General features: G+C 47.7%; 1 pseudogene; it reads left to right on the top strand.

Moving 5' to 3' along the window:
* Window positions 1–7,487: 7,487 nt before the first annotated feature.
* LOC137562031 (general transcription factor II-I repeat domain-containing protein 2-like) lies at window positions 7,488–10,428 on the top strand (annotated as a pseudogene).
* Window positions 10,429–13,492: the final 3,064 nt, after the last annotated feature.

The following is a 13,492-nucleotide window of genomic DNA, read 5'->3' as shown; positions in this document are numbered from 1 at the left end:
TTCAGATGCTGCTATGTAGAAAAGCTAGATAGGATGGGTGAGAAAATATGTGCCGCATTAATACAGTCCCTACAGTATGAAAGCTAAGTTCACATTTATGTTTTTGTCAATTTTTGGATCCGCCCATGATCTGTTATAACCACATCCACTCGCATGGGGCCCCCTACATTTATTCTGCACAGGGACCCATTGTTCGCTTTGTCCACCACTGCTTGATTTTTATTATTTACCGTATTTATAAAGCACAAACATAATACGCCGCGCTGAAGAATAAATAGGGATACATAGGGCTTGATTCACTAAGACAAATAGCATGCCTTAACAGAGTTAACACACCTTATCAGAGTAAATACACCTTATCAGAGTAGCATAGCGAGCACTACTAACTTATGCCTGCTAAATGGCAATGATGAGAGCTCCACTCGTCCTGCCCTGAGCCCCTGCGGGTCCAATCACTTTAAAGAACATTATCCCCGCACTTTGATTGGCCCAATAGGCTGCCTGTCAAGTTTCCTGTCAAGTGATTGGGCCAATCAAAGTGCGGGGATAATGTCCTTTAAAGTGATTGGACCCGCAGGGGATCAGGGAAGGACGAGTGGAGCTCTCATCATTGCCAATTAGCAGGCATAAGTTCGTAGCACTCAGTATGCTACTCTGATAAGGTGTGTTAACACTGATAGGGTGTTTTAACCCTGATAAGGCATGCTATTTGTCTTAGTGAATCAAGCCCACACTATGTTAACAAGGAGTGTTACATAGAGAGGTAGCACACGATTTTATAACATATGATAACACAAGGTTATACACAAATAATGGTATAAGATACATGTACTTTGTTTTCTGGTTGAACTCGATGGACGTATGTCTTTTTTCAACCCAAATACCTATGTAACTATGTAACATGATCATGTGATTTTACAGAGATCCAGCAATTCAAGTCTGAGTTAGTCCATGGGAAGGTTGTCATTGGTGGGGTTGCAAGATCAAGAGGGACACGATTGAAAGGGTGGGTGGAGGGCAGGAGACCCTGCCAAAGGCTTACAATCTAAAGGCGGGAGAAAGGACGCACTAGGTAGGGCTGTGGAGTAGGTGCTCGGCTGAGAGAGTTAAGGTGTGATAGAGAGGGTAGACCATCTTAACCATTTCCGCCGCCCGGACGTGAAGCTCACGTCCGGGCGGCAGCTCTGCAGCGCTCCCGCGCTTGGGCGCGCTCCCGCCCGCGATCGCGGGCACGCCCCCGCATCCCCGCTGTGCCGCCCGGTAGCCCTGGGATCAGTGAAAGGGAACATGGTTCCCGATCACCGATCCCTTTCCCCCGCAGAAAAACCGAAGCGCTCACCTGTGAGGCTCCGGCTCTTCTGCCCGGAGAGATTTCCGCATCCCCCTTGTACTTCCGCTTAGAGAGAAGTACAAGGAGGGAAACAAAAAACGAAGGTGGCCATCTTGTGGCCAAATAGTAAAGCTACAGCTACACATTTTTTACATTACTATTTACACAGCTAACAACATTAAAAATTAACAGTTTATGTCCCACACCAAAATATTACCCAAATAAAAGTTTTAATAGTAAAAAAAAAAAAATTACAATTAGAAAAAAAAAAAAAGACATAAATAGTTACCTAAGGGTCTGAACTTTTAAAATATGCATTTGAAGGGGGTAAACTACAAACATTTTTAAAATTATAAGCTTGTAAATAGTGATGGACGCAAAACGGAAACGATGCACCTTTATTTACAAATAAAATATTGGCGCCATACATTGTGATAGGGACAAAATTTAAATGGTATAATAATCGAGACATACGGGCAAATAAAATACATAGGTTCTAATTATGGTAGCGTGGATTATTTTAAAGCTATAATGGCCGAAAACTGAGAAATAATGCATTTTTTCCATTTTTTTCTTATTAATCTTGTTAAAATGCATTTACGGTAAAGTGGCTCTTAGCAAAATGTACCACCCACAGAAAGCCTAATTAGTAGCGGAAAAAAGAAGATATAGATCAATAAATTGTGATAAGTAGTGATAAAGTTATTAGCGAATGAATGGGAGGTGAAAATTGCTCTGATGCATAAGGCGAAAAATCCCTGCGGGCTGAAATGGTTAAAGAGGTGTATTTTTGAAGGCTTGCATGAAGGTGTTGAAGGAAGGGTTGAGTCTGAGGGGGGTGGGAGTTCCATAGGGTGGGGGCAGGGCAGTCAGGCGGAGATCATTGGAAGACTGGAGGGGCAGGCAGGTATATATCTAACTGTGGAATCGCTCAGAGATGTAGGTTGGGCAGGTCTTGCGCACAGATTTGTAGGACAGGCACAGAATCTTGAAACTGATCCTGAAGCGGGTAGGAAGCTAGTTTTGGGGTTTGTAAGAGGAGAGATATAGAATCAGAGCGGTGTGAATAATGGATGAGTCTAGAGACTGGATAGTATACTGATTAAGAGCTCTGCCTCTTACACATGAGACAAGGGTTTGAATCTGGGCTCTTCCTGTTCTGTAAGCCAGCACCTATTCAGTAATGAGACCTTGGGCAAGACTCCCTAATACTGCTACAGCCTACGAGTGTGCCCTAGTGGCTGCAGCTTTGGCGCTTTGAGTCCGCCAGGAGAAGAATTCAATATATAAATGTGTCTTGTGTAGCTGTCACATTCATGACTGATTTAAGGGGGGCATTGTGGTTCTAAGGGAGGCCTGACAGTAGGGTGTTACATTAGTCAAGGCAGGAGATGATGAGGGTGTGGATGAGAAGCTTGGTAGTGCCTGGGGTTAGGAAGAGGAGGATCTTGGTGATGTTGTGTAAGTTGCAGGCTCTGGTAACATTTTGGATGTGGGGGCTGAAGGAGAGGGGGGGAGCCCAGAGTTACACCCAGGCAGCGGGCCTGGGAGGTATGGCGGATGGTCTTGCTGTTGGTCATGAAATTAATATGGTGGGGCAGGAGAATCAGGAGCTCTGTATTATCCAAGTTAAGCTTCAGAGACCTGCAGAGCCGGGACAAGGCCCTCAAGCACCCAAGGCTGAGACACCAAAGTGCGCTCCTCCATCCCTCCCACCCCAGCCTACACAAAGATTGCTATTAGACTAAGAGGCACCTCAGGGCTCCTAACGCCCCCTAACACCCATTACACCAAGGTAATGGAGGTAGATCTGGGTGCCGTTGGCATATAGGTGGTATTTGAAGCCCAGGGAGGAGATGACTTTGCCAATGGAGGAGGTTTAAACTGAGAACGGTAGGGGGCCCAGAACAGAGCCCTGGGGGAGCCTTTGAAAGATGATATGAAAAGACGATTAGAGAGGTATGAAGAGATTCAGGCCAGGGCGCTGTTGTGAATCCCCAAGGACTGTAGGGATTGGAGGAGGCGGGGATGGTCTACTGTATGAAACGCAGTATCAAATGGTTGTGTCTGAACCTTAAACTAATTGGCCGCAATCCTTTACAGGTAAGTATTAGGCTACGGTCACAGTGGGCATTACAGTGCGATGTACCGGAGGCATTTTAATGCAGAGAATCGCACTGCAAGTGTATGTCTATGTGGCATTCAGAGTGCATCTAGTGCAATGTGATCCAACAGACTACAGTATCCCAACACAGTGCATGCAGTGATTTACCGCATAACACGCATGTTAACAGTGGCAGTGAAGCATATTTTACTTTGACTGTACTCTTCACAGCCACTGCAATGCTTTCCTGTTTTGACAGGGAATGCAACGCAGCTCCCATAGTGAACCTAGCCTAAAGGACAGATGCACCACCTGTATCGTTGGCATAAATTAGCAGATCAGGGTGCAGTGAGCTACTGCCCATATTCCCTGTGGATGTGATGTCTGAGGGCCCGTTTCCACTAGCGCGAATCCGCATGCAGACAACGCATGCGGATTCGCATAAGCAATACAAGTGGATGGGACTGTTTCCACTTGTCAGTTTTCATTTGCGTTTTTCTGTGCAGGATTTTTCGCCACGGTAGACCCTGCAGAAATCGCCTGCATGTGGAATGCAGGCGAATTGCAGGCAATGTATTTAATAGGGAAATCGCATGCGTTTTTTGCATGCATTTTTTCCCGCAATTTTGCATTGAAAGTAATGTAAATTGACACAGGCAGTGACATGGTTAAAATCGCATATACCCTGCCTATGCGAAATCGCGGCAAAAGACGCACGCGGAATCGCATCCGCATGCGATTTTGTCAGCGGTGATATGCGGCGATTCCGCACCGCAATAGTGGAAACGGGCCCTGAAGCCCTACCTGACCTATGATACATGTGTGACAACAGGCAGAGGTAGATGGTGGAGGTGTAGGGTGTAGGCTGCTCCCCAGCTATCTAATTGGCACCACGGAGGTAGGTGATGCCCACTGACTTCTCTGCTGGTCAAAAAAATACTAGTAATTATGTTCATAAATTCACCTATTTGTTAATGTTTTTATGATACAGATGACAACCACATTTCAAAACTAAATTTAAACTTATCTTAAAGTGGAATGAAACCCAGCATTTCTTCTTTGCTCTAAAACACAGGTGTCAAACACAAGGCCCGCGGGCCAAATCCGGCCCGCGAGGCCTTGCAATGTGGCCCGCACCGCGCTGTCCTGCATACACATCGCCGCCACGCAATTTGGCCCGCCCCACGCTGTCATCAGTGCACAGCGCCGCCGCGCAATTTGGCCCACACCGCGCTGTCATCACTGCAAGCCGCTGCGTTCCATCAGGATGACACGCGGTGGCTTGTGATCTCTCGCATGAATCTCATGCGAGATTCAGGAGGCATGACCTATAGCCCGACATCCGATGTGGTTGCGCGGGTGAGGTAGAAGAAGGTGGTTGTGTGGGTGGCAGAGCAGAGGGGAGAGTGAGTGTGCGGGCAATTCAGGGGCGTCGCTAGCCCTATTTTGGGGGGGCACGTGCCCCCAATCTGTCCTGGGTTGCCACGGATCTCTTCGCGCCGCCACCCCCTCTGCCAGCGGCTCCCTCCAGCCGCCGCGTCACTCAGACCTCCAGCCGCCGCGTCACGCTAGGACCACTCACTCACTCACTACCTAAAGGGCCTCCCTGTCACTCACTCACTTCCTAAAGGGGCTCCCTGGCACTCACTCACTGCCTAAAGGGACGCCCTGTCACTCACTCAATCACTCACTTCCTAAAGGGGCTCCCTGTCACTCACTCACTTCCTAAAGGAGCCTCCCTGTCACTCACTCACTTCCTAAAGGGGCTCCCTGTCACTCACTTACTACCTAAAGGGGCTCCCTGTCACTCACTCACTACCTTAAGGGGCTCCCTGGCACTCACTCACTACCTAAAGGGGCTCCCTGGCACTCACTCACTCCCTAATGGGGCTCCCTGTCACTCACTCACTCACTACCTAAAGGGCCTCCCTGTCACTCACTCACTACCTAAAGGGCCTCCCTGTCACTCACTCACTACCTAAAGGGCCTCCCTGTCACTCACTACCTAAAGAGCCTCCCTGTCACTCACTACCTAAAGAGCCTCCCTGGCACTCACTCACTGCCTAAAGGGGCTCCCTGGCACTCACTCACTGCCTGAAGGGGCTCCCTGGCACTCACTCACTACCTAAAGGGGCTCCCTGGCACTCACTATCGGGGTCCCTGTCACTCACTACCTAACTGGAGGCGCCTGTCACTCACTAGCTAACCTGGGGGTCCCTGTCACTCACTACCTAACTTGGGGGGCTACCATATTAAGGGGGCATTCTGCCTATTTATGTGAAATGCTGTCTATTTATGTGCCTCATGACTGCTGAATTTGTCTTGTTGGGGGCCTCATGATTTGTTGGGGGCCTCATGATTGCTGAATTTGTCTTGTTGGTGGTCACATGATTGCTAACTGCGAGACTATGGGAAAAGCTTATCATATGAGACAATAGCATTAAACCTACTTTTTTAGCTTTTTAAAACAGAAAATAAAACTGGGAGGTTCTAAAAAATTAAATATACATTTTTCAGGAGTAGGATGGATAAAATTGTTTATCTTCACAGTTTATTTTCAACTTGGATTTTCCATAATGTTCATGTATGAGTTAAAACGTTTGTACAGTATTTAGTTTAAATTGCTGTTGCCACTTTGCGATAGATAAGTGACTTTTGGGTTGCAGTTTGGGCACTCGGCCTCCAAAAGGTTCGCCACCACTGTCATAATCTAATGTCCCACTATTGCTAGGTTCATGTAAATTTGTCTCCACCCGTTACCACACCTATATTCTGGTCCATGGCCCACCCATTTTTCGTTGCAGCGCGATAAGCACGCCGCACAACGTGATCCTCATATTTTTGGCACACTAGCTGCAGTGTGCTGAATTCTGCTGCCTACAGTATGTACAGTATACGCTGTTCTCTAGTGCCTGCACTGTGTGCGGATTTACCTCCAGTGTGTACAGTGTAAGGTGTTACTCTGTGCCTTTACTGATTGTAAACCAGCTATATTGTATGCTGATCCCTGCTACTTTCAGTATGTACAGTATTAGCTGTAAAGCCTGGTACACACACATAGCTCTGTTCATAAAATTCATTGTCTGTTGGCCCACTTACTGCACGGAGGTGGTAAAATTGGGGTTCAGTGATTGACCAATCAAAATTGTATGTGCGTATACATCTTTGATCTATGTCTATATTGACTGTAAATTATCTAAATAAAGGACAGGGGGCTCCATCCAATATTTCGATGGGCAGGCCCGTTATCTGTAGCTTACACCGCTGCTAAGTTCATGTACATTTGGCCCCACCCATGGCCACGCCCACTCACCTCATGGCCACGCCCATTTTTGCCTCCTGGTGCCCACAGGTGCCCCCAATCTTCAAGGACCCTAGAAACGCCCTGGCGGGCATCAAAATACACAGCTTGGTTGCGTGCGCGAGGTAGAAGAAGGTGGTTGTGCGGGTGGCAGAGCAGAGGGGATAGAGTGTGCGGGCATCAAAATACACAGCAGAAGCTGTCAGTTCCTGGCCTGGCCTACAGTGCGGGCATCAAAATACACAGCAGAAGCTGCCAGTTCCTGGCCTACAGTGCGGGAATAAAAATACATAGCACAAGCTGACAGTTCCTGGCCTACAGTGCGGGCATAAAAATGCACAGCAGAAGCTGCTAGTTCCTGGTCTACAGTGCGGGAATAAAAAATACACAGCAGAAGATACAGTTCCTGGCCTACAGTGCGGGCATCAAAATACACAGCAGAAGCTGCCAGTTCCTGGCCTACAGTGCAGGCATAAAAATACACAGCACAAGCTGCCAGTTCCTGGCCTACAGTGCAGGCATAAAAATACACAGCACAAGCTGCCAGTTCCTGGCCTACAGTGCAGGCATAAAAATACACAGCACAAGCTGCCAGTTCCTGGCCTACAGTGCAGGCATAAAAATACACAGCACAAGCTGCCAGTTCCTGGCATACAGTGCAGGCATAAAAATCGCAGCAGAATCTGCCATCTGTACCCAGCCAGGCAGATTTCCAATAAACTACATCTTTTACTGCCAATATTGATCCCAAAATGTCCAGGAAAAGAAAAGTTGACGGTGAAGCCAGACAATTTAATGACAAATGGGAAAATGAATACATGTTTGTGCTTAGAGAGGGCAAACCAGTGTGTATATTGTGTTATGAGACAGTGTCGGTGATGAAAGAGTACAATATACGTCTTTATTTTGACACTAAACATGGTGTTAAGTATGGCAAATATACCTTGGAAGAAAAGCATAAAATTGTTAAAGAACTAAAAGGCAAACTACAATCACAGCAGCAAATGTTTACAAAGGCTGCAGCGAAAAATGATGCTGCGGTGAAAGCAAGCTTTATAGTGGCTGAAGAAATTGCCCGTACTTCAAGGTGTTTTTCAGAGGGTACCTTTTTGAAGCAATGCATGCTAAAAATGTGTGAGCAAGTATGCCCAGACCAGATACAGAGTTTTCAAAATGTCAGTTTGTCAAGAAACACCATTGCAGACAGAGTTCAGGAACTCTCAGGAAATCTATCATCACAGCTGGCCGAACAGGCATGCAGTTATCTCGCTTTTTCACTTGCTATCGATGAAAGCACAGACAACACTGATACAGCGCAGCTGTCCATCTTTATACGTGCCACGAAGACCGACCTCTCTGTCACTGAGGAACTTTTGGATGTAGCGTCCATGCATGGGACGACGACTGGTAGAGATATATTTGAGGCTGTGGAGAAATCCATAAATAATTTTAAATTACCCTGGGAAAAGTTGGTGGGGCTAACTACTGATGGCGCACCTGCAATGTGTGGAGAAAAGAAAGGCTTGGTTGGACTAATGAAGGAAAGAATGCAAAAAAGTCACTGCCACACACCCATAATTACTTAACATTGCATTATCCACCAAGAGGCTATGTGTGGAAAAGTTCTGGAAATGAATGACATAATGACCACAGTCATTATGGGCTGGTGCACACCGAGCGGCTTTTTCAGTGTTTCTGCAGCCGCTTGCGGCTGCGGATCCGCTTGGTCAATGTATCTCAATGGGGTGGTTCACACCAGAGCGGGAGGCGTTTTGCAGAAACGCATACTCCCGGGGTGAGGCATTTTTTGGATTGTGGATGCGTTTCTGCCTCAATGTTAAGTATAGGAAAAACGCAAACCGCTCTGAAAAACGCCTGTTCAGAGCGGTTTTGCTGGCGTTTTTGTTACAGAAGCTGTTCAGTAACAGCTTTACTGTAACAATATATGAAATCTACTACACCAAAACCGCTACACAAAACCGCAAAACGCTAGCTGAAACGCTACAGAAAAATAAGAAAAAGCGTTTCAAAATATGCTAGCATTTCGCGGATCTGCTAGCGGTTTTTGGTGTGCACCAGGCCTAAAACTGTTAACTTTATACGAGCACGTGGCCTGAATCATCGCCAGTTCCAGCAGTTTTTACAGGAGGTGGGTGCAGAGCATGGAGACGTGCCATACCACACAGAAGTAAGATGGCTGAGCAAGAGCGCAGTCCTGAAAAGATTTTTTGAGCTCAGAGAACAAATTGCTCTTTTCATGGAAAGTAAAGGAAAGCCCTTGCCTGAACTGTCGGATCCCGCCTGGCTATGTGATTTTGCTATGATGTGTGACATATGCGAGCATCTCGCCCAACTGAATCTGAAGCTGCAGGGACGCAAACAAGTCATCACGAAGATGTCTGACATGATCACAGCATTCCAGCGTAAACTTCTTTATGGAAGTCCCAACTGGAACAGGACAATCAGGGGCGTAACTAGGCCCCACCGGGCCCCCCTGCAGATTTTCTGAGCGGGCCCCCCCCCCCCCGGGGCCCGCTCGCGGCCGTTTTGTGGGTGCTGGAGGGGTGGCAGCATGAGGGGAAAGCCTTGCCCACAGTCGGCGGGGACAGGGGTAGTTCCCCCCTCTCCCTCACCTCGGGGCTCTCCCCTCTGTGCTCCCCTCCAGCTCTTTAGTGTGTGGGGCTGTGGGCAGCGGGCAGCGAGCGGCGGGCAGATACATACCTGCTTCCGTGTGTTCCATCGGAGACTTCTCCCTCTAGCGGCTGACGTCACTTCCGGAAGTGACGTCAGCCGCTAGAGGGAGAAGTCTCTCCCTCTAGCGGCTGACGTCACTTCCGGAAGTGACGTCAGCCGCTAGAGGGAGAAGTCGTCGATGGAACGCACGGAAGCAGGTATGTATCTGCCCGCCGCTCGCTGCCCGCTGCCCACAGCCCCACACACTAAAGAGCTGGAGGGGAGCACAGAGGGGAGAGCCCCGAGGTGAGGGAGAGGGGGGAACTACCCCTCTCCCCGCCGACTGTGGGCAAGGCTTTCCCCTCATGCTGCCACCCCTCCAGCACCCACAAAACGGCCCCAAGCGGGCCCCAGGGGGGGGGGCCGGGCCCCCCCGCGGGCGCAGGGGCTGCAGGGCCTATTCCTACGCCCCTGAGGACAATCTTGCCCACTTTCCTGTTTGTTTGAGTATCTCAACCACTGTTACTGTACTTTATCCTTGCAGTCGGCTGGCTACCAAAGTTAGCCGTTTACTAAGTGAATTTGAGCAGCGCTTCTCTGACTTTAGAACACAGCACTCAGGCTTTGACATCTTTGCCAATCCTTTTACAGTTGATATCAACAATGTGCCCCATCACCTTCAGATGGAGATAATCGAGCTTCAGTCTGACAGTGGCCTGAAATCAAGGTTTCAGGATGTTGAAATTGAGGATTTACTTCTACCCTCTACTGCCCCCTGACTCAATGCCAGAGCTCCGACTTCATGCTGCCCGTGTTCTATCCATGTTCGGGAGCACCTATCTTTGCGAACAGATGTTTTCAATAATGAATCTGAACAAAAACAAGTACAGATCACGCATCACCGATGACAACCTCCATGCTGTTTTGCGGGTTACTTCAGCCCAAGAAATAAAACCGAACATTGACTCATTGATCCGGGGAAAACAGTGTCAGACATCTAGCCAGAAAACAAAACAATGAGCATTTCAGGTACATTCCAATATTACTGTTTTGCTTGATACCAATATTACTGTTTTGCTTGATACCAATATTACTGTTTTGCTTGATAGCATGTGAGTTGGTTTGACAGCCCTGTTAAGGAAAAAGATTGTTCCACTCATTTTAAATTCACATTTTCTGGTTAACATTGTCAGTTTATGACTGTTCAGTAAACCATTCGGCCCGTGATTTAGGCTGGGTTTTAGATTTCGGCCCCTTCTCTGATTGAGTTCGACACCCCTGCTCTAAAAGATTATTTACAGCATATTGTATACTACCACCATTTTTTTTTTTACTAGAACAGTATTACAAGATACAAGATGGATTTATTCGCCATGTGCGGGGGTACCGTACTCGGAATTGCTTGTGGTACACATGGCAAAGGCAAAATACACGTCAACAGTTGTCTATCTTACATATATGGCTACAAGTACAAATACACAGACTAAACTAAAAGGATTGACAGTACATTTTACATTCTACGTCTGCAGTCGCTACCATTTTACATGCTGCTGCGTTGGTAAGATAACCTTGATGGAGTCCAAGCAGCTTTAACAGGTACGATGTCATGGATCATTGTGCTAGTGAGAGTTGGATGCAGACATTAAGGCTGAAGAGAAGCACCTGGGGCAAGCCTGCTGATTGGGGGCTAGGAGGGAATAGTCAGGCGTCAGTGTTGTTGAGCAGTAGAACAGCCTGGGGAAAGAAAGAGTTCCTGCGCCTGGTGGTCTTGGATTGGATGGTTCGGAAGCGGCGGCCGGATGGGAGAGGCTCAAAGAAGCGGCTGCCAGGGTGGGAGGGGTCGCAGGTTGAAGTATTGCAAGGGTTAAACACAGGACTTTACAATACAAGTTCCTTGCCGGGAAAGTTGGACTCCAAACTGTAGATAATGTTATCTTGTGTTTACTTAATTGTATCAAGTGAGGAATGTGACACATTCTCTGACTGTGCAGACTCTCCTGAACACAGACAGACAATCAGAAAGTATTTCTGCTTAGATTAAAAGAGCAATAAACCTGTTATGAATAAAATGCAAAGTCAGCTCACAGAGCAATAAAAGTGTACTTTGGGAACTTGTAATTTCTAAATGAATAATAATATGTATGCACAAAAGCAAATATGATAACCGTATGGCATATAAAACGTAGGAAAACATGTTTTTATTGAATATTATGTCAGGGTTTTATACCGCTTTAATTCTTGTCTGGAGTTATATATTTTTGGTGATAGGACCTTGGCAGATATACAGAAACAATGGCATAGAAATAGGGGATACACCGTGCGCCCCTAGACCAGAGGCACCTATTAGGGGACATCACTCATCCACTGTACTACCTCTTCATTGGTGTTATGCTGGTAATGATCACCTCTGAGTATTGGCAACTATTGACAAACTGCCCTACCCCCCCCCCCCCCCCCCAACTACCACCTTACACTGCTTACACCTCTCTGACCCTGCGGCTGTCCTTGGCAGGTTTTATTGTGCCATATGACTTGTTATGTATACAATGCTTGAGGGGGCCCAATGTAAAACTCACACTGGGGCCCCCAGCTCCAAATACACCACTGAAGATACCATTGCTGGGCATGCTTTATAGATCACTAGTTCCTCATCCTATATACACAGGATCACGTTGTTCTCACTCCAGGCAGTATCATTGATCATCAGTTTGTAGATTTTGCTGCTCTCAATGCATAGTTGATCTATTTTTGTAAAATGACTCATTTGTTATTGTGAAACAGGTTCATGCTTACAGGTCTAATTCTGTGTGGACAACTCTGTCCATTAATCAACTAGTAAATGGTAAATGTCTACTCGCAGAACCATAAGGAAGTTAAACAAAGTCACACTGGGAGTGTCTGTGGTATAATGAGTGCTGAAGGGGCCAAGGGGTAAGATCTGTGAGGTGGATAAAATCCATAATATGGATTATGGGGATTCAGGTAAATAGAATAAGGTGGGGAAGATCCAGTGGAGGTATGTATGTCATTGCTCTCCTTTTAAAGTCACAGGTTTTCTTTAAACACCTTGCGTTTTCTATTTTATCTTCCAATTCAATACCGTATTTTTCGGACTATAAGACGCACTTTTTCTCCCCCAAAGGTGGGGGGGGGGGGGAAAGTTGGTGCAGTTATAGTCCGAATACTAAATTTTGTGACTGCCACAGTCCTTCCCCTTGACCCTTCTGGTGTCTGCTGTTATCCCCTCTGGTGCACACTGCCCCCCCCCCCCCCTCTGGTATCGCTGTCCCCATCCCCGTGACCCCTTTGATGTCCTCTGTCCCTTTAACATAGATACTGTGAGCGCTGCAGATTACTAGCAAGTACCGGTATATACACACCGAGGGAAGGGGCCACACATCTTCACATATCCCTCCTCCACGCCGGTGTCCTTTGCCCCCAGATAGAGAATGCTGCAGGTTACCGGCAAGTTTTTTCAGAACACGGAAAGGAGCCACACAGCATCGGAACGCAATACCCAATCAGGCAGGGGGCGCTGTGCGAGCCGGCCAATCACAGCACTCTCTTCTCACTGCTTCCTTCCAATCACCAGCCCGGCTGATAGAGCCCTTGTCCCGCACTCGAGACTATCGGGAAGTCTGTGATTGGCCGGCTCGCGCAGCGCCCCCTGCCTGATTGGGCATTGCGTTCTGAAGCTGTGTGGCTCCTTCCCGTGTTCTGAAAAAACATGCCGGTAACCTTCAGCGTTTTCTGTCGGGGGGCAAAGGACACCGGCGTGGAGGAGGGATATGTGAAGATGTGTGGCCCCTTCCCTCTGTGTGTATATACCGGTACTTGCTAGTAATCTGCAGCGCTCTCGTTATCTATTTTAAAGGGACAGAGGACAGCAGAGGGGTCACGAGGATGGGGACATCGATACCAGAGGGGGGGGACAGTATACACCAGAGGGGATGACAGACACCAGAGGGGTCACAGGGATGGGGGACAGCGATACCAGAGAGGGGGGTGGGGGACAGTCTACTCCAGAGCGGATGATGGACAGGGGACAGGGATACCAAAGGGGGGATAGTGCACCCCAGAAGGG

Source organism: Hyperolius riggenbachi, chromosome 1, assembly GCF_040937935.1.
Source record: "Hyperolius riggenbachi isolate aHypRig1 chromosome 1, aHypRig1.pri, whole genome shotgun sequence".
Classification (NCBI taxonomy): domain Eukaryota; kingdom Metazoa; phylum Chordata; class Amphibia; order Anura; family Hyperoliidae; genus Hyperolius; species Hyperolius riggenbachi.
Note: the sequence above shows the minus strand (reverse complement) of the source record. Positions and strands in the feature narration are given on the sequence as shown.